The sequence below is a fragment of the Pan troglodytes genome, chromosome 9 (assembly GCF_028858775.2).
Source record: "Pan troglodytes isolate AG18354 chromosome 9, NHGRI_mPanTro3-v2.0_pri, whole genome shotgun sequence".
Classification (NCBI taxonomy): domain Eukaryota; kingdom Metazoa; phylum Chordata; class Mammalia; order Primates; family Hominidae; genus Pan; species Pan troglodytes.
In genome coordinates, this window is record NC_072407.2 from 87,849,855 (window position 1) to 87,873,838 (window position 23,984).

At 41.3% G+C, this 23,984-nt stretch overlaps 2 protein-coding genes across 23 annotated transcripts in view; one reads left to right on the plus strand and one right to left on the minus strand.

Moving 5' to 3' along the window:
- The window catches only part of SYTL2 (synaptotagmin like 2), a 155,817-nt gene extending 133,944 nt beyond the window's left edge, over window positions 1–21,873 (minus strand). For 6 of the 8 annotated variants that reach the window (XR_010147302.1, XM_063783350.1, XM_016921730.4 and 3 more), the window contains exon 1: window positions 13,147–13,295. The gene's annotated coding sequence lies outside the window, so the exon portion shown is untranslated. Of the gene's footprint in view, window positions 1–13,146; window positions 13,296–21,677 lie in introns of those variants that run through there. The other 2 variants (XM_063783356.1, XM_063783354.1) reach the window with 2 other exon arrangements.
- Window positions 21,836–23,984, plus strand: part of CCDC83 (coiled-coil domain containing 83) — a 65,571-nt gene continuing 63,422 nt past the window's right edge. For 7 of the 15 annotated variants that reach the window (XM_016919931.4, XM_009423649.5, XM_054661194.2 and 4 more), the window contains exon 1: window positions 21,933–22,581. The gene's annotated coding sequence lies outside the window, so the exon portion shown is untranslated. 15 annotated transcript variants of the gene reach the window in all.

Sequence of the window (23,984 nt, forward strand, 5' to 3'; positions counted from 1 at the left end):
CAATATTTAGCTCCCACTTATAAGTGATAGCATGCAGTTCTTAGGCTAATGGTCTCCAGGTCCATCCATGTTGCTGCAAAGGACATGATTTTGTTCTTTTTTATGGCTGTGTAGTATTCCATGGTGTATATGTACCACATTTGCTTTATCCAATCCACTGTCGATGGGCACATAGGTTGATTCCATGTCTTTGCTATTGTGAGTAGTGTTGAAATGAGCATACAAGTTCACATGTCTTTTTGATAGAATGAATCACTTTCCTTTGGGTATACACCCAGTAGTGGGATTGCTGGGTCAAATGGTAGTTCTATTTTAAGTTCTTTGAGAAACCTCTCAACTGCTTTCCACAGTGGCTGAACTGGTTTGCATTCCCACTAACAGTGTATAAGTGTTTCCTTTTCTCCACAGCCGCCCCAGCATCTGTTATTTTTTAATAATTGCCATTCTGACTGGTGTACTATGGTATCTCATTGTAGTTTTGATTTGCATTTCTCTGATGATTAATGATGCTGGAGCTCTGTTTTTATATGTCTTGTATACCGACATTTTAGTATATAAGGGTTGACGTTTCAAGTAAAATTTCTTTGGAAGAAGGTAGGTATTCCACTTCTTTAAAAAACTTTGAAGCAGCAGTACACTAATCCAAACTTCTCATTTTACAGATTGGAAACAATTTCTAAATGTCAACTAATTTGTCCATATTCACACCCAACTAAGACCAGAAACCAAACAGTTCTCTTTATACACAGTTAACTACCCTGTGGTTGGGATAAAATTACGTCCCACAGTACAGTGTTTTGTCTATATCAATCGTTCTCAAACTTCAGTGTGTATCAAGATTTCTTGGAGGGCTTGGCACAGATTTTTGAGTACCACTCCAGAGTTTCTGAGTCAACAGGGCTGTGGTGGGCCCCTATTCATTTCATTCCTAACTAATTTTAAGTGATGCTGATGTTGCAGGACTGGAGACCATGCTTTGAAAACCAATGGTCTACTGGATACCAAACAACTGAGTTGACTAGCCAATTGTGCACTTCATCAATTTTCATTCTGAGAAAAAAATGGTGAAGGACTCCTTCAGAGTTTATAAACCCATTGCTTTAACCATGCCACTACACATTCATTGACACCTTGCATTGATAATCTGTCACATCAAAGATCCTAAACCTTCCATGCAGCATGTGGTGTTTATGCTCCAGACATATCCCCTTGTCCAACCTCTGAGTTTACCTGCAGCTCTATCTCAATGGCTGATGTCTCTTTGTGTCTTTGTCTAGGACTTTCTTCAGCTCACAAGAGTTTGCTCAGCCCACAAAGGGGTGGGAGAAAGGGACAGATGCCCCTAATTCTCAGGGATATATTTCAAACAATGAAGATAGGAATATGTGGATAAATACTCTAGCTTCTCTATCCTGTGGTGGGACAATTTTGGAGCTTCGTCCTTCAGCGTCCTTACAGCATCCCTAGTGAGATGGACCCCAGTTTCCTGCAGCAGAAACTTACTCATTAACACATTTTTAAATTAACATTTCTCCCTTCCCTCTCCACTTCCCCCACTTCCTGATTTATGCTTCCTGGGATCACTTCCTTAAAAAACTACCTACATCCCAAGTTCTTGCATTAGGGTCAGCTTTGGGGGCAAGAAAAACTAGGCCACTATATCTCAAAATTCTTCGCCAGATTCATGGAAGCAGCACCTGCTCTTGATCAACTTTCAGTTCTACGCCCTGGGGTTTTATTCATGGGTCTTTGGGCTGGCTAACCCAAGTGGAGTGTATTCAATGGGTGTTAATAAATAAATAATAAAGATTGTTGCTGCCTTAACAATAGCAGAAATACAGACTATTGAGTCATGTGTGGATACTCATAATTCATCAATTGTGTGCTTAAGTAGTCACTCTTCAGAAAAAGGCTCAAGTTCACCAGTATCAGATCTATGAAGGATACTAGCTTTAAAAGAAACTGGCATTATGCAGATTTTTCAGGGCACCACTGTGAAAAGCACCTGCCAACTTTGAAATGTAGAAAGTTTGCTTTTGTACTATCAGAGCAAGATTAACCTTCAGCAAATATTTACATTTGAGGAGTGGAGTTTCAGCAGTGATGGTCAAACTGCAGAGCAAATCTCAAAGAGAAAAACCCATCTGAAAAACAATTAAACTGTCCTCAAGTTGAAGCCAAATAATGGAAATAGATCCTTTTGGTTAAAAAAAAATTAAATGATCAAACTTGCTCCTAAATAGTAGAACTAATTCACATAGTTCATTATACATGATGATGGCTTAATATTTTTCTTATTTAAAAAAACGGATTTTTAAAAACACAAGAAAAATTCTGGAGGTGACGGATACGTTTAGTACTTTGGTTGTGGCGATAGTATTGTAGGGTATGCATATGTCCAAACTCATAAAGATATATACATTAAATGTGTACAATTGTTTGCATATCAAGACACTAACTGCAAAAGCCATAAAGGAAAATGATGGACAGATTTGACCACAACAAAAAACTCAGGAGTGATAAGAAATAAGCTAAACATAAGCAACAAACTTGGAAGCTACACATAATAAGCTGCACATACTTAAAATGTACAACTTAATAAATTTTGACATAGGTACACATCCATGAAACCATCATGCTGGCTTATTTTTAAAAAGTAAATTTTACCTAGTTTTAAGTCTGTATCACTTTTAAATGACAATTTCTGGAATAATTCATTAATTATTATCTTTATATAGTGACTCATCAAGGGCTGAAAGTTCTTTATTCTGTATTTGAAATGCTACAGGAGTATGCTGAAATTGCATATGTGCAAAAAACTGGTTGGCACAACTCTGCAGAACTTAGGAGGCATATCTGGCAAACAATAATAAAAGCTACCACTTATTGGGCATCTATCATTGCCAGGCTCCATTATGTCAGTCTTTGGGTACATCATTTGTTACCCTCATAACAACCATATGAGGTGGGTATTACTAATTCTATTTTATAAATGAACAAGACTTTGAGACATTAAATAATTTAGACATGTTTACATAGCAAGAACATTGCAGAGCTAGGAACTAAGTTTGTTCCATGGTAATATTTCCCAAACTATTAATTAATTTTTGTATTCATTCAACAAATATGCACCAGGCCCTACGTTAGATGTTAGACATATAGCAGTGAAAGTTGTTGACAAAGTTCCCAAAAACAGTAACTTTACAGCCAGTGATGAAGAGAGTCACTGAAGTGTTCTGAGGACATTTAAGGCAGGATAGATTAAGCATGATGTTCAGAAAAGCATATTAAATGCTTTTCTTTTTCTTTTTTTTTTCTTTTTTGAGACAGGGTCTTTCTCTGTCACCCAGGTTGGAATGTAGTGGCACAATCATAGCTCACCATAACCTCAAACTCCTGGGCTCAAGTGATCCTCTCACCTCAGCACCCCAAGTAGCTAGGACTACAGGTACACACCACCATGCCTGGCTACTTTTTAAAATTTTTGTAGAGACTGGATGTCACTATGCTGACCAGGCTGGTCTTCAACTCCTGGCTGCAAGCAATCCTCCCACTTCGGCCTTACAAAGTGCTGGGATTACAGGACTGAGCCACCATACCCAGCCCTTAAATGCATTTTTGGCTTATAACATTTTCAACTTATGATGGGTTTATTAAGACATAACACCATCATAAATTGAGGAATATCTGTACTTTAATTATTTAAATATGGGTTTTATATTAAGATAAGGGTCTAATTTTTATTTTTAATAGATTCCATTTGGAAATTCCAGCACTGCTTATTAAATATACCATTCTTTCTCACTAATTTGAAATATCACTTTTAACAAAAACTAAATTAATTTCTCATTATGGTAGATGAGAATTAAGTTATCCAACAACTTCTAACTTCACTTACTCCATCCTCTAGCCTCCCAATTTTTGGTTAAATCATTAGTCACTATTTATATAACAAAAATGCATACAAATATTATGCAGTGTTGAGCCAGGTAGTATACTATGATTATTTTTCCTTTCTTGAACAACTTTTTATTTTTCCAAGTGTTAATACTTGCCTTGTTATTTTCAGTTGCACAGTTTTATGTGAATCTATACAAATGCTTATTTGGGCCTGTCAAGGTCCTATTATTATTGTCCAAATACTCAGATATATCCAATAATCTTTCTACTCCATTGTTTTCCTGGCAATATCCCTCTCAGAACCCTCCAACTCTCCTGCTCCAGTTGGGGTGATTACTGTCTCGATCTACTGCACAACTATCATAATGGGATTTCCTTCACTGCTTTCTTGTATTGGAGGCTTCAAATGTCAGTATGTAGACGTGTTTTCTCTTGAGAAAAAGCCTCCAATCTCCTGCCTGCAGGGGAGGGCAGCATATGTCTAGTTGCTATTTGGTAGTAGGGTCTTTCTGGGACAAGGCTTGAGAAAGAAGGCTGAGGATCTCACTGTTCATTACTCGAATTTTCCCATAATCAGCATGTTTCAGCCTCTTGCCATAAATTCAATTCCACCTCACCCCTACATGTGTGGCATCCCTGAGTCTGTCTGGGCTCTCTCTGGTTCATTGTCTCCAGAGAACTTGTCTTCTGTCACCTGCAGAGGGTAGCTGCATAGCATCAAGAGATGGGGAAGAGGTCCTTTGGTGCTAATAGCTCCAAACAAACATATAACTAATCCCTGCACCTCACTTATCTTCCATGGTATTGGTACCACTTTAAGTCCTGTGTTCTCTATAGGTTCTCACATAGTAACCTCTTCTGCTCAAAATCATTGTTTCTCTCCTCTACTAATTTTCTACCTTCCAAATTTTTTTTTCTGAAATTTCCCATTTGCTGATGTCTCCTTTCCAATTCTCTGTCTTTTTGGATTTACACCACACCCCACACCTACCCAACCCCACCACACATGTATACATTTAGTGAGGTTTCAGTAGGAAGAGGAGATAAACTCTGCCATGTTTAACTGGAAATCTCTAATCTTATAGTCTCATACATGTATATACGTGTGGCACTATGAGGTATATAAAATTATCATGATAATAATAATAATATATTAAGAATAATGGTAATCAACCCTAAATGCCCCCTTCTACCATTTCTCCCAAAGCCCCAGGGCCCTCTGACAAACAGGCCTCTAACATCCCAGAGTTTCTCAGGGTAGATATGCATGATGGCTCTTGACACATATGATATAACAAAGAGATATGTTGAGAAGTAAAAAATAATTACTTAGTAATTGAAAGAAAACATATTTCTAGCTAATAAATATGAAATATATTACATATTATATTTTCTTACAAACTTTGTTATACTTAGTATACTTTATGCCTCCAAAGTAATAATGTGACCTTAGATCTGTTTGGAAATGTGCATACACACACACACACACACACACACACACAGATACATAGATAGATGACTAATAGATAGACAAGGTAATTTAGAATTTAGATACATAGACATATATTCCTTCTGGCATTTTTAACCCTCAGAAATGACTATTTCTCCACCCCATTCCATGGCTTCACTGTTACAAAAGTTGTTTATTATGTTTTGGTTTCAACCCTTTGCTCCTTTCTGTAATTAACCCAAAAAGTAGTGAGGAGAGAAAATTCCAAATGTTCTCCTCAAGCAATCAATATGCACCCTTTTTCTAACATTCCATTTACAGAATCAGGCTCCAAATTCAGTCATCATTATATCCCACACTTATTTGTAATGCTCCTCTTAGAGACAGAATTGTATCCTCCCAAATTCATATGTTGAAGCCCTAACCCACAATGTGATTGTATTTTGAGGCAGGGCCTTCATGGAGGCAATTAAGGTAATGAAGGGTATAAGAGTGTGGCCCAATTCAGTAGAACTGCTATCTTCATAAGAAGAGGAAGACCTAGCAGGGATCTCTCTCTTTCTCCATGTGAACAGAAGAAAGGCAATGTGAGGACACAGTAAGGAGGCAGCCATCTGTAAGTCAGGAAGAAAGCCCTCCCCAAGTCAGGAAGAAAACCCAACCCTGATGGCACCTTAATCTGGACCACTTTCTACTGTTTATATCCAGTCTGTGATATTTTGTTATGGCTGCCCTAGCAGAAGAATATACTTCCCCCTATTTTTCTGAATACATCCTTTTTAAGTCAAAATGATGAGGCTGGGAAGCCATATGATGGAGTTACTCTCCTGATGATTGCTGACAACAGAATTAAGCCCTAGTGACTGCAGAACCAGGGCCTCTGGCTACTGCTATGACTCCAAATCTGATTTCTACCCTGGAGGAACACACATTATAATGACTAGTCCTCCCTCAGAATGGAGCCTCTTGATTATTTATAAGAGCATATGAAGAATAGGTGAATAATGATGGAGCACTTTACTTTCTGCAATCCCACAATGATATTAACCCTTCTGTAACTGGTCTTTTCCAAACCACGCTTTCTCAATCTCAGTACTGTTGAAATTCAGGCCAATTGTTGGGGGCATCCTGTACACTGCAGGATGGTTAGCAGCATCCCTGGCCTCTACCCACTAATTATACTCACAAATGTTATAGAACGTTTAAAAGCAAGTTTTTATTTATTTATGCTGGTAGCACCCCTTCCCCAGTCATGACAATTTAAAATGTCTTCAGGCACAGCCAGATGTCTCCGGGGGAACAAAATCACTCTGTTTAAGAACCACTGTTTAGCCTTTAGTGGTTCTGGGTTACAGTTATTAAAACCTGTCAACCTCTGACAAACCTCTGTGTCAAAAATAAGTGATAATGAAAAGTAATACTGTATTTCCCCCTCAAATATAAGCATTGGGACAAGAATTTGTGATGAGAAAAAAATTCTTGTGATACCAGCAGGAAATATATTATTTCTTGGGAGATAGTATGTATCCATATTTGCGTTACACAAAGGTATTTTCTCTGGAGATATAAACATAGATATGGATGTAGACATAGACATAGGTGTATGTATTAGGACGTTCTTGCTTTGCTATAAAGAAATGCCTGAGACTGGGTAATTTATAAAGAAAAGAGGTTGAATTGGCTTACAATGCTGCAGGCCTTACAGGAATCATGGTGCCAGCATCTGCTTGGCCTCTAGGGAAGCCTCAGGAAGCTTCCAAACCCAGCAGAAGGCAAATGGGAAGCAGGTATCTCACACGGTGAAAGCAGGAACAAGTGAGAGAGAGTGCCAGGGGAGGTGCCACGCACTTTTAAACAACCAGATCTCAAGAGAACTCACTATAGCAAAGACAGCACCAAGCCATGAGGGATCCACCCCTGTGACCCAAACACCTCCCACCAGGGCTCATCTCCAGCACTGGGGATTATAATCAAACATGAGATTTGGATGGGGATAAATATCCAAATTATATCAGCAAAGATATCTCCACATATATAATAGTCATATGAGTTTTCACATATGTATACACTCATGAAACCAACAGCACAATCAAGATGTAGAACATTTAAAAGCAAGTTTTTATTTGTTTATTTACTTACTTTTAGAGACAGGATCTCACTATGTTGCCAAGGCTGGCCTCAAATTCCTGGGCTCAAAGGATCCTCCTCATCCTCTAGAATACTAAGACTATAGATGCCCACCACTGTGTTGGGCCTTTTTAAATTTAAAAATTTAAGGGAAGCACAAAGTTTATTAGTTTCAGAGAAAGTCATATGATGTACATGGGGGATATTCATGAGTTATCCCATGAACATACAAAAATAAATGCCACTTTACCTCCTTTTTAAACTTAAACAGCTATAGGAACTTGCATTCTTGATTTTTTTCAAATGTACAATTAAGTTATTATTGACTGTAGTCACCCTGTTTTGCTATCAAATAGCAAGTCTTATTCACTCTTTCTAACTATGATGGAACACTTTACTGTCTGCTATCCCACAGTGATATTCATCCTTTTGTAATAGATCTTTTCCAAACCAGGCTTTCTCAATTTCACCATCCCCACCTCCCAGCAGCACATCTGAAGCCCATCTGAAGGATAGTTACCAGAGGATGGGAAGGGTATAGGGGACTGAGGGGAGGTGGGGATGGTTGAACTCTCATGAGTTCAATTGTTTTCATTTCTAGACCCCACAAATAAGTGAGAACATGGAATGTTTGTCTTTCTGTTCCTGGCTTATTTCACTTAACATAATGATATTCAGTTTCATCCATGTTGCTGCAAATGACTGAATCTCATTCGTGATTAAAAGTACTCCATTGTGTATATATGTTACATTCTCTTTATCCATTCATCTGATGGTGGACACTTAGGTTGCTTCCAAATCTTAGCTATTGTAAACAGTGCTGCAGTAAACATAAGAGTGTACATATCTCGTCAATATACCGATTTCCTTTCTTTTGAGTATATACCCAGCAGTGGAATTGCTAGATCATATGGTAGCTCTATTTTTAGCTTTTTGAGGAACCTCCAAACTGTTCTCCATAGTGGTTGTACTAATTTACATTCCCAGCAACAGTGTACAAGGATTCCCATTTCTCCACATCCTCGCCACTATTTGTTGTTGCCTGTCTTTTGGATATAAACCATTTTGACAGGGTAAGATGATGATATCTCATTATAGTTTTGATTTGCATTTCTCTGATGATCAATGATGTTGAGCACCTTTTTATATGCCTGTTTGCCATTTGTATGTCTTCTTTCAAGAAATGTCTATTCAAATCTTTTCCCCATTTCTTATCAGATTATTAGATTTTTTTTCCTATAGACTCACCTGAGGTCCTTACATATTCTGGTTATTAATCCCTTGTCAGATGGGTAGTTTGCAAATATCTTCGCCCATTCTGTAGATTATCTCTTCACTTTATTGATTGTATTCTTTGTTGTGCAAAAGCTTTTTAACTTGATGTGATCCCATTTGTCTGTCTTTGCTTTGCTTGCCTGTGCTTGTGGGGTATTACTCAAGAAAGCATTGCCCAGTCCAATGTTCTGGAGATTTTCCCCAATGTTTTCTTGTAGTAGTTTCATAGTTTGAGGGCTTGCGCTCAACTGGGTATTGTCAAAAAATATCAGAGATCTGCTATCCAACTTCAAACTATACTACAGGGCTACCAAAACAGCATGGTACTGGTACAGAAACAGACACATAGACCAATGGAACAGAATAGAGAGCTCAGAAATAAGGCCACACACCTACAAATACCTGTTCTGTAACAAAGGTGACAATAACCAACAATGGGGAAAAACTCCCTATTCAATAAGTGGTGCTGGGAAAACTGGCTAGCCATATGCAGATTGAAACTGGACCCCTTCCTAACATCAAAATTAACTCAAGATGAATTAAAAACTTAAAGGTAAAACCCAAAACTATAAAAACCCTGGAAGGCAACCCAGGCAATACCATTCTGGACATAGGCACAGGCAATGATTTCAAGATGAAGACACCAAAAGCAATTGCAATAAAACAAAAATTGAGCTTCTGCACAGCAAAAGAAACCATCAACAGAGTAAACAGACCAGCTAAGGAATGGGAGAAAATATTTTCAAACTATGCATCTGACAAAGGTTTAATATCCAGCATCTATAAGGAACTTTAACAAATTTACAAGCAAAAAACAACTCCATTAGAAAGTGGGCAAATGAGATGAACAGACACTTCTCAAAAGAAGACAGGCATGTGGCCAATAAACATGAAAAAAAGCTCAACATCACTGATCTGCAAATCAAAACCACAATGAGATATCATCTCACATCAGTCAGAATGGCTGTTACTAAAAAGTCAAAAAATAGATGCTAGTGAGGTTACAGAGAAAAAGGAATGATTATACAAGGTTGGTGGGAGTATACACTAGTTCAACCATTGTGGAAGACAGTGTGGCAATTCCTCAAAGACCTAAAAACAGAAATACCATTCAACCCAGCAAACCCATTACTGGGTATATACTCAAAGGAATATAATTGTCCTATTACAAAGACACATGCACGCGTATGTTCATTGCAGCACTATGCACAATGGCAAAGACATGGAATCAACCTAAATTACCATCAATGGTAGACTGGATAAAGAAAACATGGCACACATACACCATGGAATACTACGCAGCCATAAGGAAGAACAAGATCTTGTCCTTTGCAGGGACATGGATGGAGCTGGAGGCCATTATCCTTAGCAAACTAATGGAGGAACAGAAAACCAAATAGCACATGTTCTCATTTATAAGTGGGAGCTAAATGATGAGAACACATGGACACATAAAGGGGAACAAGACACACTGGAGCCTATCAGAGTATGGAGGGTGGGAAGAGGGAGAGGATGAGGAAAAATAACTAATGGGTACTAGGCTTGGTACCTGGGTGACAGAATAATCTGTACAACAAATCCCCATGACACAAGTTTACCTATATAACAAACCTGCACATGTACCCCCGAACTTAAAATAAAAGTTAAATTTTAAAAAATCAAGTGATTTATGTGAATTCAGATGTCACAATAACATAGAGGTTTTATTACACAGGTGTAACTTATTTGTCAGGTACTACTTTCTGGCATTCTCACAGTATGGCATGCCTGGTTTACTTTCTGGAAAGAATAACCATTTATTCATTTATCCAAACATTCGCTAAATATCTCTGAGCACCTTTTACATGTCAGCCCCTGTGCTAGGCACTGGTGGTATAATGGTGAAGCAGAGAGACACGGTCTACACCCTTACAGAGTTAAGAGATTAGCTTGAAAGACTGACACTGAATGAGTTCATTTCAAGGGTAAGGAGAGCTACAAAGGGGAGGTCAAGTGCATTCTGAAAGCTGTGGTCACTCTAGTGGCTGCCCATATCCCCTCAGCATTCACCAGGCAAGCCCTTAGCTTCTTCCTGTAAGCACCTCAATACTCAGTCCTGAGTGAGGACTTCTCTGACCTGCAGTGGGTAGGGGCATGGTTAGCCCCTGTAGGCTATTGGGGCCGGGGAATCAATGCCCTCAGGACCATCCTCAACTGACGATAAATGAGAGTTAACCACCCAGCTTCCTCACCCTTTGGGTAAGACAATTCTGAGCGTATTTTCTCCTGTCTCCCAGGGTTCTCAGTGAAACCAAGCCCCAGTTACCCATCTCCCAATAACTTGTTTGTTAACGTATCCTGAATTGGCTTTTCTTCCTCCCTCATCTCCCCATTTTCCTACCATAGCTTTCTAAGACTCCCTCCCTAATAAACTACTTGCACTAAAACCCCCATATAAGGGTGTTTTTGGGGGAACCCAACTGGAGCATATAACAAGGGGACCTGACCTAGACCTGGGTGGGCCTGGATCTTGGAGGTCCTTATCAGCCATGTCAGAAACTCTTTCCTAAGAGATCTGTGGAAAGTCATTTATGGTCTTAAACAAGGGAATGGGTCTGTGGAAGAATGTGAAGACAGGAATGAATTCAGGATAGCTGGGTAGGAAGCTATTTCATCAGTCAACTCAGGAAAGATTGGGACCTGTACTAGGGAGGAGGCAGTGAAGAGAGAGCCTGCCATAGTGCCTAGCTCATAGTAGCTGCTCAACAAATATCATCCAAAATACTTTTGGATGAAAATTAATGACTCGGTTAAATCTACTGTAGAATGTGTTCAGTTCCAGCTGTGGCCAGTGGAATCTGTCAATAGACTGCTGAAACTTGAAGCTTGATTAGATCTGGAGGTGAGGAAAATTAAAGAGTCTAAAATGGGCCAGGCATGGTGGCTCATGCCTATAATCCCAGCACTTTGGGAGGCCGAGGCGGGCAGATCACTCGAGGTCTGGAGTTCAAGACCAGCCTGGCCAACATGGTGAAACCCTGTCTGTAATAAAAATACAAATTGGGTGTGCTGACACACTCTTGAAATCCCAGTTACTTGGGAGGCTGAGGCAGAAGAATTACTTGAACCTGGGAGGCAGAGGTTGCAGTGAGCCAAGATCATGCCACTGCACTCCAGCCTGGGTGACAGAGCAAGATTCTGTCTCAAAAAATAAAAATAAAATATAAAATAACAGTCTAGAATGACTCCTAATCTTCAGGTTTGAAAAGCTAAGTGGAGGCTGGTGTCATTTACTAAATATGGAACATGGCCTCGAGGAGGAGGGGCAAATTGGAGGGGGTGGAAGATAATAAGTTTGGGGCATGGTACGACTGTGAGCCATCTAACTGATGCTGAGTGTGTGTGTGCAGGCTTGGAGCTGGGTCCAAGATGCATATTTGGGTCCCATCAAATTTAGACACCAACTAGGTGGAGAAAGCCCTCTTTGGTTACATGGGAAATGTGACACAGAAAAGTTTCACATTCTCCTACTTTCCAGCAGTCTCACATAACAGTTAAAAGGCTACAAGGAAGAATTAACATTTATTGAGAACCTACTATGTGCCAGGAATTGTACCCAGTAATCTTCAGAACAGCCCTGAGAAGTATGCAATATTATGTCCATTTTATAGATCAGGAAATTGAGACACAGAAAGCTAGAGTAACTCATCCAAGGTCACACAACTAGTAAGCAGCTTCAGAACCCTGAACTGACCCCAAGTTCATGTTCTTAAACAAAATAAGCATCAACAAAGTGTGGTTACAGAAAGTATATCTCTCAGTCTCACCAGATGCCTCAGTGGGTAGTTCCCAAAGTCAGGGGCATTCGATAGAAGAAGGATTTTTCAATTTCAGGGTCAAAGAATATTCTTCTCTGCAATACCCCTTTCAACTGTTGATGGCTTCACTTGGACAGCTTCCTCTCCAAGCAGTCCCCCTGTTGGTGACTCTATCGTGTAAGCCCTAGCTGAAGCCTCTCAATTTCTGTCTCAGTAAATTTGCCTTTTGTAGACATTTCATTTACATAGAATAAGAAAGTGGTCTTCTAGCAGTGGGTTTTCTTAGCTAGTGTGCTGTATAAAGGGTAAAATAGTATGTCCTCAAAACCATATGAAGTGTGTAGGGAGTAATTCACAACATTATTATTCCCTTATTTAAAAATGGAGCACAGTACCTTGGGTTTGCTAATATTGGTACATATTCCTGAAAATGTCATTTTATTTTCCTTTCCATAAACACAGTTCTTAAAATATGGAAGTTAGAATGTATACTGCCTCATTCTCCAGATGTGAGGTAGTGTTACTCCACATATTCTCTCGTGGTGTGGTAATAGTAGTTTCATAGACTACTTCCTGGTGTGGAGGTGGGCATCTCACCTGAGTCATAGAAGACTTCAGAGATTAGGCAAGCTGACAACTTGAGCCAAAGAGATGAGGTCATTCTTTTTGCCAGTCACTGCAATCTTGCAAAGGGCAGAGCCTGAGACAAGCTCCTTGGACCAGAAACTGGAACCAAGTGAGTGACCCTTAGGCAAAAGAAAGATTGAAACTGTGGTCAGTGGAACTCATTCTGGAACCTGACCCTGTCCTGCCTGTTCCCAGCCTCCTCTACACTTGCCAGAGTGAACTTCTGTCATCATCACAGAGCCTGTAATCTTCTGTATGGCTCAGAGGACCCGCCATGATTTGTCCCTACTTGCTTCTCCAGCCTCCTGTCTCACTTCTCTCCTATCCCTGGGAACCTATTATCCAACCACGGTAATCTCTTCTGCTCCATTAGAAACTCATCATTTTCGTTTTTACCTCTAGGGCTTTGTGTTTGCAATGCCCTCTGTCCCAGGCCCTCCCACTCAATGCTCCAGTCTTCCTGCTCATTGTCAAGTTCCTGCTCATTGTCAAGTTTTAATTTAGATCTCAATTCCTCTGGAAAATTTTCCCTGACTCTCAAGACTGGATTAGGTTTTCCACAGCACCTTGCTTTTACCCCTTTTCTGGAAAGTATCCAACTGTTTTATAGTTGCAGAATAACTTGATTGCTCATCACTTCCCCTAAAATGAGAACTCCTTCAGGCAGAGATAGAATCTGTCCAACATCTGACCTCATGAGTTACAACAAGCTACAACTGCCCAATGAAGTTGCTCCCAAATTCCTGATCCACAGAAACTGGGAGATAATAAATGATTATTATTGTCTTGAATTGCTAAATTTTGGAGTAATTTGTTGTGTAATAATAGACAACTAATACACTAACAAAACTAATTAGTTTAAAACAACAACCTGGGCTGGGTGCAGTGGGTCATGCCTGTAATCCCAACACTTTGGGAGACTGAGGCAGGAGGATCACTTGAGCCTAGGAGTTCAAGGTGAGCCTGGGCAACACAGTGAGACCTGGTCTCTACAAAAAAAAAATTAAAAATAAAATAGGCCAGGCGTGGTGGCTCACACCTGTAATCCCAGCACTTTGGGAGGCCGAGGTGGGCGAATCACGAGGTCAGGAGATCAAGACCATCCTGGCTAGCACGGTGAAACCTGGTCTCTATTAACACACACACACACACACACACACACAAATTAGCCGGGCGTGGTGGCAGGCACCTGTAGTCCCAGCTACTTGGGAGGCTGAGGCAGGAGAATGGCGTGAACCTGGGAGGTGGAGCTTGCAGTGAGCCGAGATCGCGCCACTGCACTCAGCCTGGGCAACAGAGCAAGACTCTGTCTCAAAAAAAAAAATAATAAAATAAATAAATAACATAAAACCACCACCACTTTATTACAGCTCACAGATCCTGTAGGTTAGTAATTGGTGATCTCTCCCTCCTGTGGCTTCAACTGAGATTAACTCAGCTATACTTAGCGGATGGATGGGCCAGCTGGGACAGTCCCAAGATGACTTTGTTCACATGTCTGGCACTTTGTGGGTTATAAGGTGGGGTCAGCTAGAATGGTGGACCACAGTACCTATACTCGGCCTCTCCAGCATGGTTGTCTCATAGGAGATAGACTTCTTACATGGCAGCTGGCTTCCTCTAGAGCAAGTATCCCAAAAGAACCAGGGGGAAGCTGCATGACTTTTTATAACCTAGCCTCAGAAGTAACACAGAGTCATTTCCATATTCTCTTGCTTACAGTAGTCATAAGACCACCAGATTCAAGGAGAGGGAACAGAGATGCCACCTCTTGAAGAGAGGAGTGTTAAAGAATATGAAACCTTTATTTATTTATTTTGTTGTTGTTTCATTTTGTTTTGTTTTTTTGAGACAGAGTTTTGCTCTTGTTACCCAGGCTGGAGTACAATGGTGCAATTTCAGCTCACTGTACCCTCTGCTTCCAGGTCCAAGCGATTCTCCTGCCTCAACTTCCCAAGTAGCTGGGATTACAGGTGTGCACCACCACACCCAGCTAATTTTGAATTTTTAGTAGAGATGCGGTTTCACCATGTTGGTCAGGCTGGTCTCAAACTCCTGACCTTAGGTGATCCAGGCACCTCAGCCTCCCAAAGTGCTGGGATTACAGAGGTGAGTCACCACGCCCAGGTTGAAACCTTTTTTTTTTTTTTTTTGAGATGGAGTCTCACTGTCGCCCAGGCTGGAGTATGCAGTGGCGCAGTCTCGCCTCACTGCAACCTCTGCCTCTCGGGTTCAAGCGATTCTCCTACCTCAGCCTCCCAAGTAGCTGGGATTTACAGGCATGCACCACCACACCCAGCTAATTTTGTATTTTCAGTAGAGATGGGGTGTCACTATGTTGGTCAGGCTGGTCTCAAACTCCTGACCTCAGGTGATCCACCTGCCTCGGCCTCCTGAAATGCTGGGATTATAGGCATGAGCCACCGTGCCCAGCCTGAAACCATTTTTTAAAAATTAACTTTGTTAAAGTACAATTTATATACAATAAAATGTACCCATTTTAAATATATAGTTCAATGGGTTTTAACAAATCTATAAACCCTTGTAACCACCACCATAATCAAGATATGGAGCATTTCCTTTATTCCGGAAGTACTCTCCTGCCCCCTTGCAGTCAATCCCACACCCCAGCCCCTGAGCTCAGGGCCATCACTAATCTGCTTCCAGGCTTTTCTAGAATTTCATATGATACAGCATATAGTTTTCACACTTGGCTTCTTCACTTAGCTCAATTCTTTTGAGACCCATCCAGGTTGTTGCATGTATCAATAGTTCATTCCCCCTACCCTTTTTTTTTTTCATTCCTAAGTGCTGGCAACATTCCTTTTTTTATTAAGTAGTATTATAAGCAGCTATGAACATTCATTTTCATTTCTCTTGAATAAATATCTAAGAGTGGGTTTGCTGGGTCATAAAGTATATGTGTTTAACCTTATAAAAGACTGCTAAACTGTTTTCCAAAATGGTTGCACAATTTTGTTTTTCCATCAGGAATATATGAAAGTTCCAGTTACTCCACATCCTTGCCAACACATGGTATTGTCAGTCTTTTAGGGTTAGTCATTCTAGTAGGTGTGTAGTAGTATCTCACTGTGGTTTCAATTTGCATTTGCCTGATAACTAATGATATTGAGCATCTTTTCGTGTGCCAATTGGCCATGAATATATCTATTTTTTGGAGCATCTATTCAAATCTTTTGGCATTTGTAATTAGTTGGTTTTTTTCCTATTGAGCTTGAGGAATTATTTATAAATTCTAGATCCCAGTCTTCTGGCAGGTATATGTATTGCAAATGTTTTCTTCCAGACTGTGGCTTGCCTTTTCATCTTCTTAAAACTAAAGAACAGCCTGGGCATGGTGGCTCACGCCTATGATCCCAGCACTTTGGGAGGCTAAGGCGGGAGAATCGCCTCAGGTTGGGTGTTTGAGACCAGCCTAGGCAACAAGACAAGACCCGCATCTCTACAAAAAATAAAATAAAAAACTAAAAAATCAGTTGAGCATGGTGGCACGTGCCTGTGGTCCCAGCTACTTGGTAGGCTGAGGCAGGAGGATCACTTAAGCTTGAGAGTTCAAGGCTACAACGAGCCATTTCCATACTGCTGCATTCCAGCCTGGTGACAGAACAAGACCCTGACTCAAAAAACAAACAAACCAAAAAAACAAAAAAGAAAAAAAAAAAAACCAAACCCTCAACAGCAGATATTTTAAATTTAAATTTGATGAAGTTCAGGTTCTTTTTTTCTTTTTTGAATCATGTTTTTTGTGTCCTATATAACACTTGGCTGATGCAAAGTCAAAAAGATTTTTTGTCTTATTCTAGAAATTTTATAGTTTTCACCTTTATGATTCATTTTAATTTTTTGTATGGTTTTTGGTCTGAGTGAAGCTTCATTTTTTTTTTCCAAATAGATATCCAATAGTTACAGTCACATTTGTTCAAAAGATTATGCTTTGCTTATCGAGTTACTTTTACACTTTTGTCTGAAGCAACTGATCCTATATGTACAAGTATATTTCTTGATTTTTTGTTATATTCTATTGGTCTATATGTTTGTCCTTTTGTGTTCATATTTTAAAACTATAGCAAGCAGGCAGCAATTCACTGTTGCTAAATACTCTTGTGATGTCACACGCTAAAGCCCTCAGGCACAATTCAAATCATATAGTCCAGGTTCCTGGGATAAGAAACCCTGGCTCCAGCTTACTGTCCTGGGCTCCTCTTATATCTGAGAAAACAAAGAGATCATAAGAGTAATTTCAAACATTAATTAGGCAGACGAAGTAAGAAGGAAAAAAAAGAGATGTGGTATCTTTTTGCCATAATTCTGGTTATTTAAGTTAAACTTGGTTTGGAGAGATAAAGAAAAAAAAGTGAACTGCAGGTATGTGCCTCTGGCTTAAAGTGAAAAAATATGACCCTTATAAACAGTGAGACACCATCCCATTTTATAATACAATATTGCAACGTGACAATGGATGTTGGGTTAAAACAATCTCCTTCTTAAAGGTAGCATATACTTTCTTCCTCTTAAGAGAATATTTTAGTTCATGATTATTTATTTTTGCAAAGCATCTATTTAATTGTTTCAAGTTTGTGAGAAACAAAGTTATTGGATAGGAAGTTGTAGCACAAATTTTCTATTTCTCAAAAGTAACTGCTGTAGGTAAAATGTCTGATTTATCAAAAGTTTGAACTGGTTCGCAAAGGCAGTAAGTTCATTTCTAGTTCAGGTCTTTACAAATTATCGTGAGATTTAATAATAATAAGACCCTGCAGTTGCTTCTGTTTAGCAATTGCTCATCTCAAACAGGTTCTTTGTGGTTTTTTCAAAAACAAACAGCATATTTGGCTTCTTCTACTATAGATACTTTCCTACGTCTATTTCTACATCATTCAACATGGCAAGGCTAACAGAAAATCAATGTCAAATGAGGAAACTCAGCAAATGGTTTTTATCTGGCTTCACACTGATCACCAACTGGTAAACACCATAAGAAAAACTGTGCAGGATATAAATGATAGGTAAAAGTACATTTTTTCACTATGGGCCCAGGCTCTCATAATAGAAGCAGGCCTAAGATTTAAAACAAATGATGTGGGAATGAATTCAAAGTGCTGAAGAATCACAAATTGCTTTTCTATTTAACTAAAAAATCTCCATGCTTTAAAAATTTTCTGCTGGTAGCTTTTTCTCCTGAATTTGCACTCTTAATAATTTTATCCTACAATCCCATCTGATGATGTTATTTTAGGGAAAACCAGGTTAACAGAAGAACATTTATCAGATGTGTAGATCATAGCAAATTCCTGGCACTTAATAAACACAACACTGACAGACTAAAGGGAGGTTAAAATGAGGTGGAACACGTAAGTTATCTCTAACAATGATTAATTTTTGTATATTTTACTGATGAGAAAAACTCCCTTAACCAAAAGCTGCTTAATATTAACTGTTTCAGTTCCCTTCCTTTAAGTTCTTAATACGTTATTAATATAACACAGCATGAATAAAAAATATGATAATCCAAGAAAATGTGGCACATATACACCATGGAATACTATGCAGCCATAAAAAATGATGATTTCAGGTCCTTTGTAGGGACATGGATGAAACTGGAAACCATCATTCTCAGTAAACTATCGCAAGAACAAAAAACCAAACACCGCATATTCTCACTCATAGGTGGGAATTGAACAATGAGATCACATGGACACAGGAAGGGGAATATCACACTCTGGGGACTGTGGTGGGGAGGGGGGAGGGGGGAGGGATAGCATTGGGAGATATACCTAATGCTAGATGACGAGTTAGTGGGTGCAGCGCACCAGCATGGCATATGTATACCTATGTAACTAACCTGCACAATGGGCACATGTACCCTAAAACTTAAAGTATAATAAAAAAAAAAGAAAAAAAAGAAAAAAAAATATGATAATCCATTTTTTAAAAAACAAATTCAAGAATGCCAAACAGGTGACTTACGAAGGGAGCAGGGAAGCCTAAAGGGGCCTCATTTCTGTCTTCCTGGGACAAAAGGATAAGTAATTGACTGAAATGTAACTACCTGGACATAGACGCTCCTAGGATGTAAAAGAAAGTTGTCCGCCTCTGCCTCCCCCTCCCCCTCTCCCTCTCCCCACGGTCTCCCTCTCCCTCTCTTTCCACGGTCTCCCTCTGATGTCGAGCCAAAGCTGGACTGTACTGCTGCCATCTCGGCTCACTGCAACCTCCCTGCCTGATTCTCCTGCCTCAGCCTGCCGAGTGCCTGCGATTGCAGGCACGCGCCGCCACGCCTGACTGGTTTTCGTATTTTTTTGGTGGAGACAGGGTTTCGCGTGTTGACTGGGCTGGTCTCCAGCTCCTAACCGCGAGTGATCTGCCAGCCTCGGCCTCCCGAGGTGCCGGGATTGCAGACGGAGTCTCGTTCACTCAGTGCTCAATGTTGCCCAGGCTGGAATGCAGTGGCATGATCACGGCTAGCTACAACCTCCACCTCCCAGCCGCCTGCCTTGGCCTCCCAAAGTGCCGAGACTGCAGCCTCTGCCCGGCCACCACCCCGTCTGGGAAGTGAGGAGCGTTTCTGCCTGGCCGCCCATCGTCTGGGATGTGAGGAGCCCCTCTGCCCGGCTGCCCAGTCTGGGAAGTGAGGAGCGCCTCTTCCCAGCCGCCATCCCGTCTAGGAAGTGAGGAGCGTCTCTGCCCAGCCGCCCATCGTCTGAGATGTGGGGAGCACCTCTGCCCCACCGCCCGTCTGGGAAGTGAGGAGCGTCTCTGCCTGGCTGCCCATCGTCTGAGATGTGGGGAGCACCTCTGCCCCACCGCCCCGTCTGGGATGTGAGGAGCGCCTCTGCCCAGCCGCGACCCCCTCTGGGAGGTGAGGAGCGTCTCTGCCCGGCCGCCCCGTCTGAGAAGTGAGGCGCCCCTCTGCCCGGCCGCCACCCCGTCTGGGAGGTGTACCCAACAGCTCATTGAGAACGGGCCATGATGACGATGGTGGTTTTGTGGAATAGAAAAGGGGGAAATGTGGGGAAAAGATAGAGAAATCAGATTGTTGCTGTGTCTGTGTAGAAAGTAGACATAGGAGACTCCATTTTGTTCTGTACTAAGAAAGATTCTTCTGCCTTGGGATGCTGTTGATATATGACCTTGCCCCCAACCCTGTGCTCTCTGAAACATGTGCTGTGTCCACTCAGGGTTAAATGGATTAAGGGCGATGCAAGATGTGCTTTGTTAAACAGATGCTTGAAGGCAGCATGCTCGTTAAGAGTCATCACCACTCCCTAATCTCAAGTACCCAGGGACACAAACACTGCGGAAGGCCGCAGGGTCCTCTGCCTAGGAAAACCAGAGACCTTTGTTCACTTGTTTATCTGCTGACCTTCCCTCCACTATTGTCCTATGACCCTGCCAAATCCCCCTCTGCAAGAAACACCCAAGAATGATCAATTAAAAAAAAAAAAGAAGAAGAAGAAAAGGGCCCCAAAGTGACGTCAGCCCCATCTCAAATTCAAACCCCTTAGTAAACGAACAAGACAGACCTAAACTATTGACTAATTCTCCAAAGCGAAAAGTCAGGAAAATAAAAAAATCTCGTTAAGCTGTAAAAAATAAAAATAAAAATAAAAATACATATCCAGGTACATATTCTTTCTTTGAGACAGAGGCTCGCTCTGTCACCCGTGCAGTGGCAGTCTCGGCTCACTGAGATCTCAGCCTTCCAGGCTCAAGCAATTCTTCGGCCTCCACCTCCGAAGTAGCTGGGACTACAGGCACTCACCACCATGCCTGGCTAATTTTTCGTAGAGATGGGGTTTTGCCATGTTGGCTACGCTGGTCTCAAACTCCTTACCGCAAGCAATCTGTCCACCTCGGCCTCCCAAACTGCTGAGATTACAGGCGTGAGGGATTGTAGGCGTGAGGGATTTGTAATTACAAGCGTGAGCCACCACGCCCTGCTATATTACTTACTTCTTAAACACCTGCAGTTCATTAAAATACACCATGTATAAATTATAAATCATAATATTATCAAGAACTGTTATTTCTAAGTGCTGAATAAAATGAATATTTCCACTCATTAAAAAAAAAAAAAAAGAAGAAAGTTGTCCGTTCAAAGCCAGTGTCAAAGTACCAAAAAAAGAAAATTATCTTGCGGCAGATAATGAGAAATAATGCAGGAGAGGAAAGAGGAACTTTAAAGGCTGTACGTGTAGGATTTTCTTTTTCTCTCTCGGAGGAAAGAACAGCAAAAAGCCAAGAGTGGGAAATGCTGGACTTAAATTCCTTTCTTTAGGTTTACGAACAAAAAAGGAAAGCGAGAAGAAAAACAGAATCAAGGACTTATACAGCAGGAAGTTGTCCTGTAAGCATTTAGTCCAGGGATCTGCCATTCTTATTAAGAGCTAAAACCAAAGAATTAGTGCACAAAAGTAGAAAGAAGACAAGCCGCCATTGTGGAAGGAGCGCCGCGGGGCAGAGGCGCGCAGAAGCCTCACCAGACAACCGGGCCCCGTCCCCGTCCCCCGAACTGTGCGGAAACCGCCACCGAGTCCAGGCGTCTCATTTTACAGCGGAAGACACAAACTCTGAGACCCAAATGACCTGCTCACGGTCACAGCACAAAGCCCGTGGGCCCTGTGTCTACAGTCACCAACTTCCAGGCTTGCGACTAAAGGGAGCCAACGAGCGCGTGAGCGTCTGAGACCAGCTGGCTGAGGGACGCCGAAAATCCCGCGCGGAGGAAGGCGGGAGAGCGCTACCGCGGCTACCAAGGCGGCGGCGCGGGCGCTCGGCCGGGACCCTTCCCTGCGTCGCCACTAGATGGCGCGCTCGGCCCGCCGTTCGTGGCTAAACTAGGGCGGGTGGGGAGGGAGTAGGGAGGAGGACGTCGGTTGCCTTGGAAATGCAGGGCGCGGCAGCTGCTGCGGTGGAGCCCGTAGGCCTGGCCGGCGGGCTGAAAGGAAGTGCGAGCTGTTCGCCCAGGGCCGGGTATCCGCCCCCTGCAGGCTGTGGAGGGGATGTCAGGAGACTGGCTGGCCTCTTTTCTTGGCCCCCGACTCCTTCCAGTCTGACACTGAAGACTTTATAAGCTTCCCCCCGACCACCCTCCACGGGCTCCACTCTCCACGGGCCCCTCTCTACGGGCCTGGGCTTGCGCCGCTTCGAGATCAGCCTGGGGGTCGCGCCCTCCTGGTCTTGTCCACGAAGCGCCGTTCTTGGGCCGTTAGGAGCTGCTGGGAAGGGCTCTGATAGGCCCACTCCTCTTCTCCACCCAGGATATGAGAAGGAGGGCAGGCCTTTTTAATCTGATCAGAATGTTAACCCATCTCTCCGCCTTGCGGTAGAACCCCTGGATACATTATTTGCCCTCTCGAAAGGCAGGCTCTGAATTTGATTCAGGTTTGTAACCTTCACGGTGCCCTCACACAGCCCCTAGCACACAGCAGACGCAGAGTAGACTAAGAATGCCTTTCATTCTTATGAGGCTTTATCACTTGACAGTTTTCCCAAAGCGTCTGGAGCCTCATAGCCCGGACAGCAACTAGGACAGATGGAGGAGGAAACAGGTCAGAGGTTCAGAGACTTGGCCTAGGTTATACAACTCTGTGCAGGAGCTGGGACTAAGCTCGGTCTTGCTTCTCTTAGTGCCCTTCTCACCAAATTCTGAGTCTAGTGAATGCTTTCTGAGGACCTCACATACTCTTGCATCCTTCTCAATACCAGTGCAATGCTCTTCCCCTGTAGGTACTTCATATGTGCTAAGTGTGTTATTGATGTCTTTTACCCTCATATCCCAATTCATAGATTGGTTTCAACTTCTTGCTCTGGATACTACAACATTCTTCTAAAGAAAACACTTGGTTTCTTTTATGAATTTGTCACATTTGTACAGTGCCATGTTGTTTCCTCACTCCCTTCCTTATCCCATAATTTTCTGCTGGGCAAGAGAGAGAGTTGAGGAAGTGATTAAGAGATGGGAAAAAGTGCCCTATCTAAGCCCCCCCCCCCCAAAAAAAAAAAAAGGAAAAGAAAGATTCCTGTGATGACAGAGGAGAAAAATAATGACTGGGTATTTATCAGTCTATGTGATAATTGCTCATGGATTGCCTTACAGCCACCTCCAGAAGATCCTCTTTAGACTCACTACTGCTATTTGAAGGTAGAAAGAAGCCTTTTTGTTCTCTACCATTATTATTGCATATTTTTCCCTTATCCTCATACTAATATTTTCATAGTTATTTTTCTTTTCTTTGTTGATAATTCTAAAACTGAAGGACAGTAAGAGTGGGAAAAAATGTAGTTCTGGTTACTAGAGAAGTTAGTGTAATATACTGCAGTTCAAACTATTTGATATTAGCAACTCTGGATCAGAAGACGGACTAATTTTAAAGCTAAGACTCCAATATCTTTGGGTACTGCAGTAGAAAAATGTGCCATGACTAAAGGATTTGGTGAAGAAAATACATGCTAATGTAATGTACATCATCAGTCATCCAAGTGAAACTTGAAAATGTCACTCATCTAGATATTTTTAAATACCTTGATTTTAATATATGATTTTAACATATTTCCAAACCGGGCAAATTTTACATTTTAACACTAACGATTTTGGTCCCTATCATATATACATAATCAATATGAAAAGAGGTCTCAATTTTTAAAATTAATGTTTTAGGTGGTACTATTACCACTGAATGGCTTTAAATTAATTCAGGATTTTTAAAAACATTTACTGGAGACCATTTCTAATTGAGTTAAACATGTGTTCTGTGCAATCTCATTTGCAGTAGCCACAAAATGAA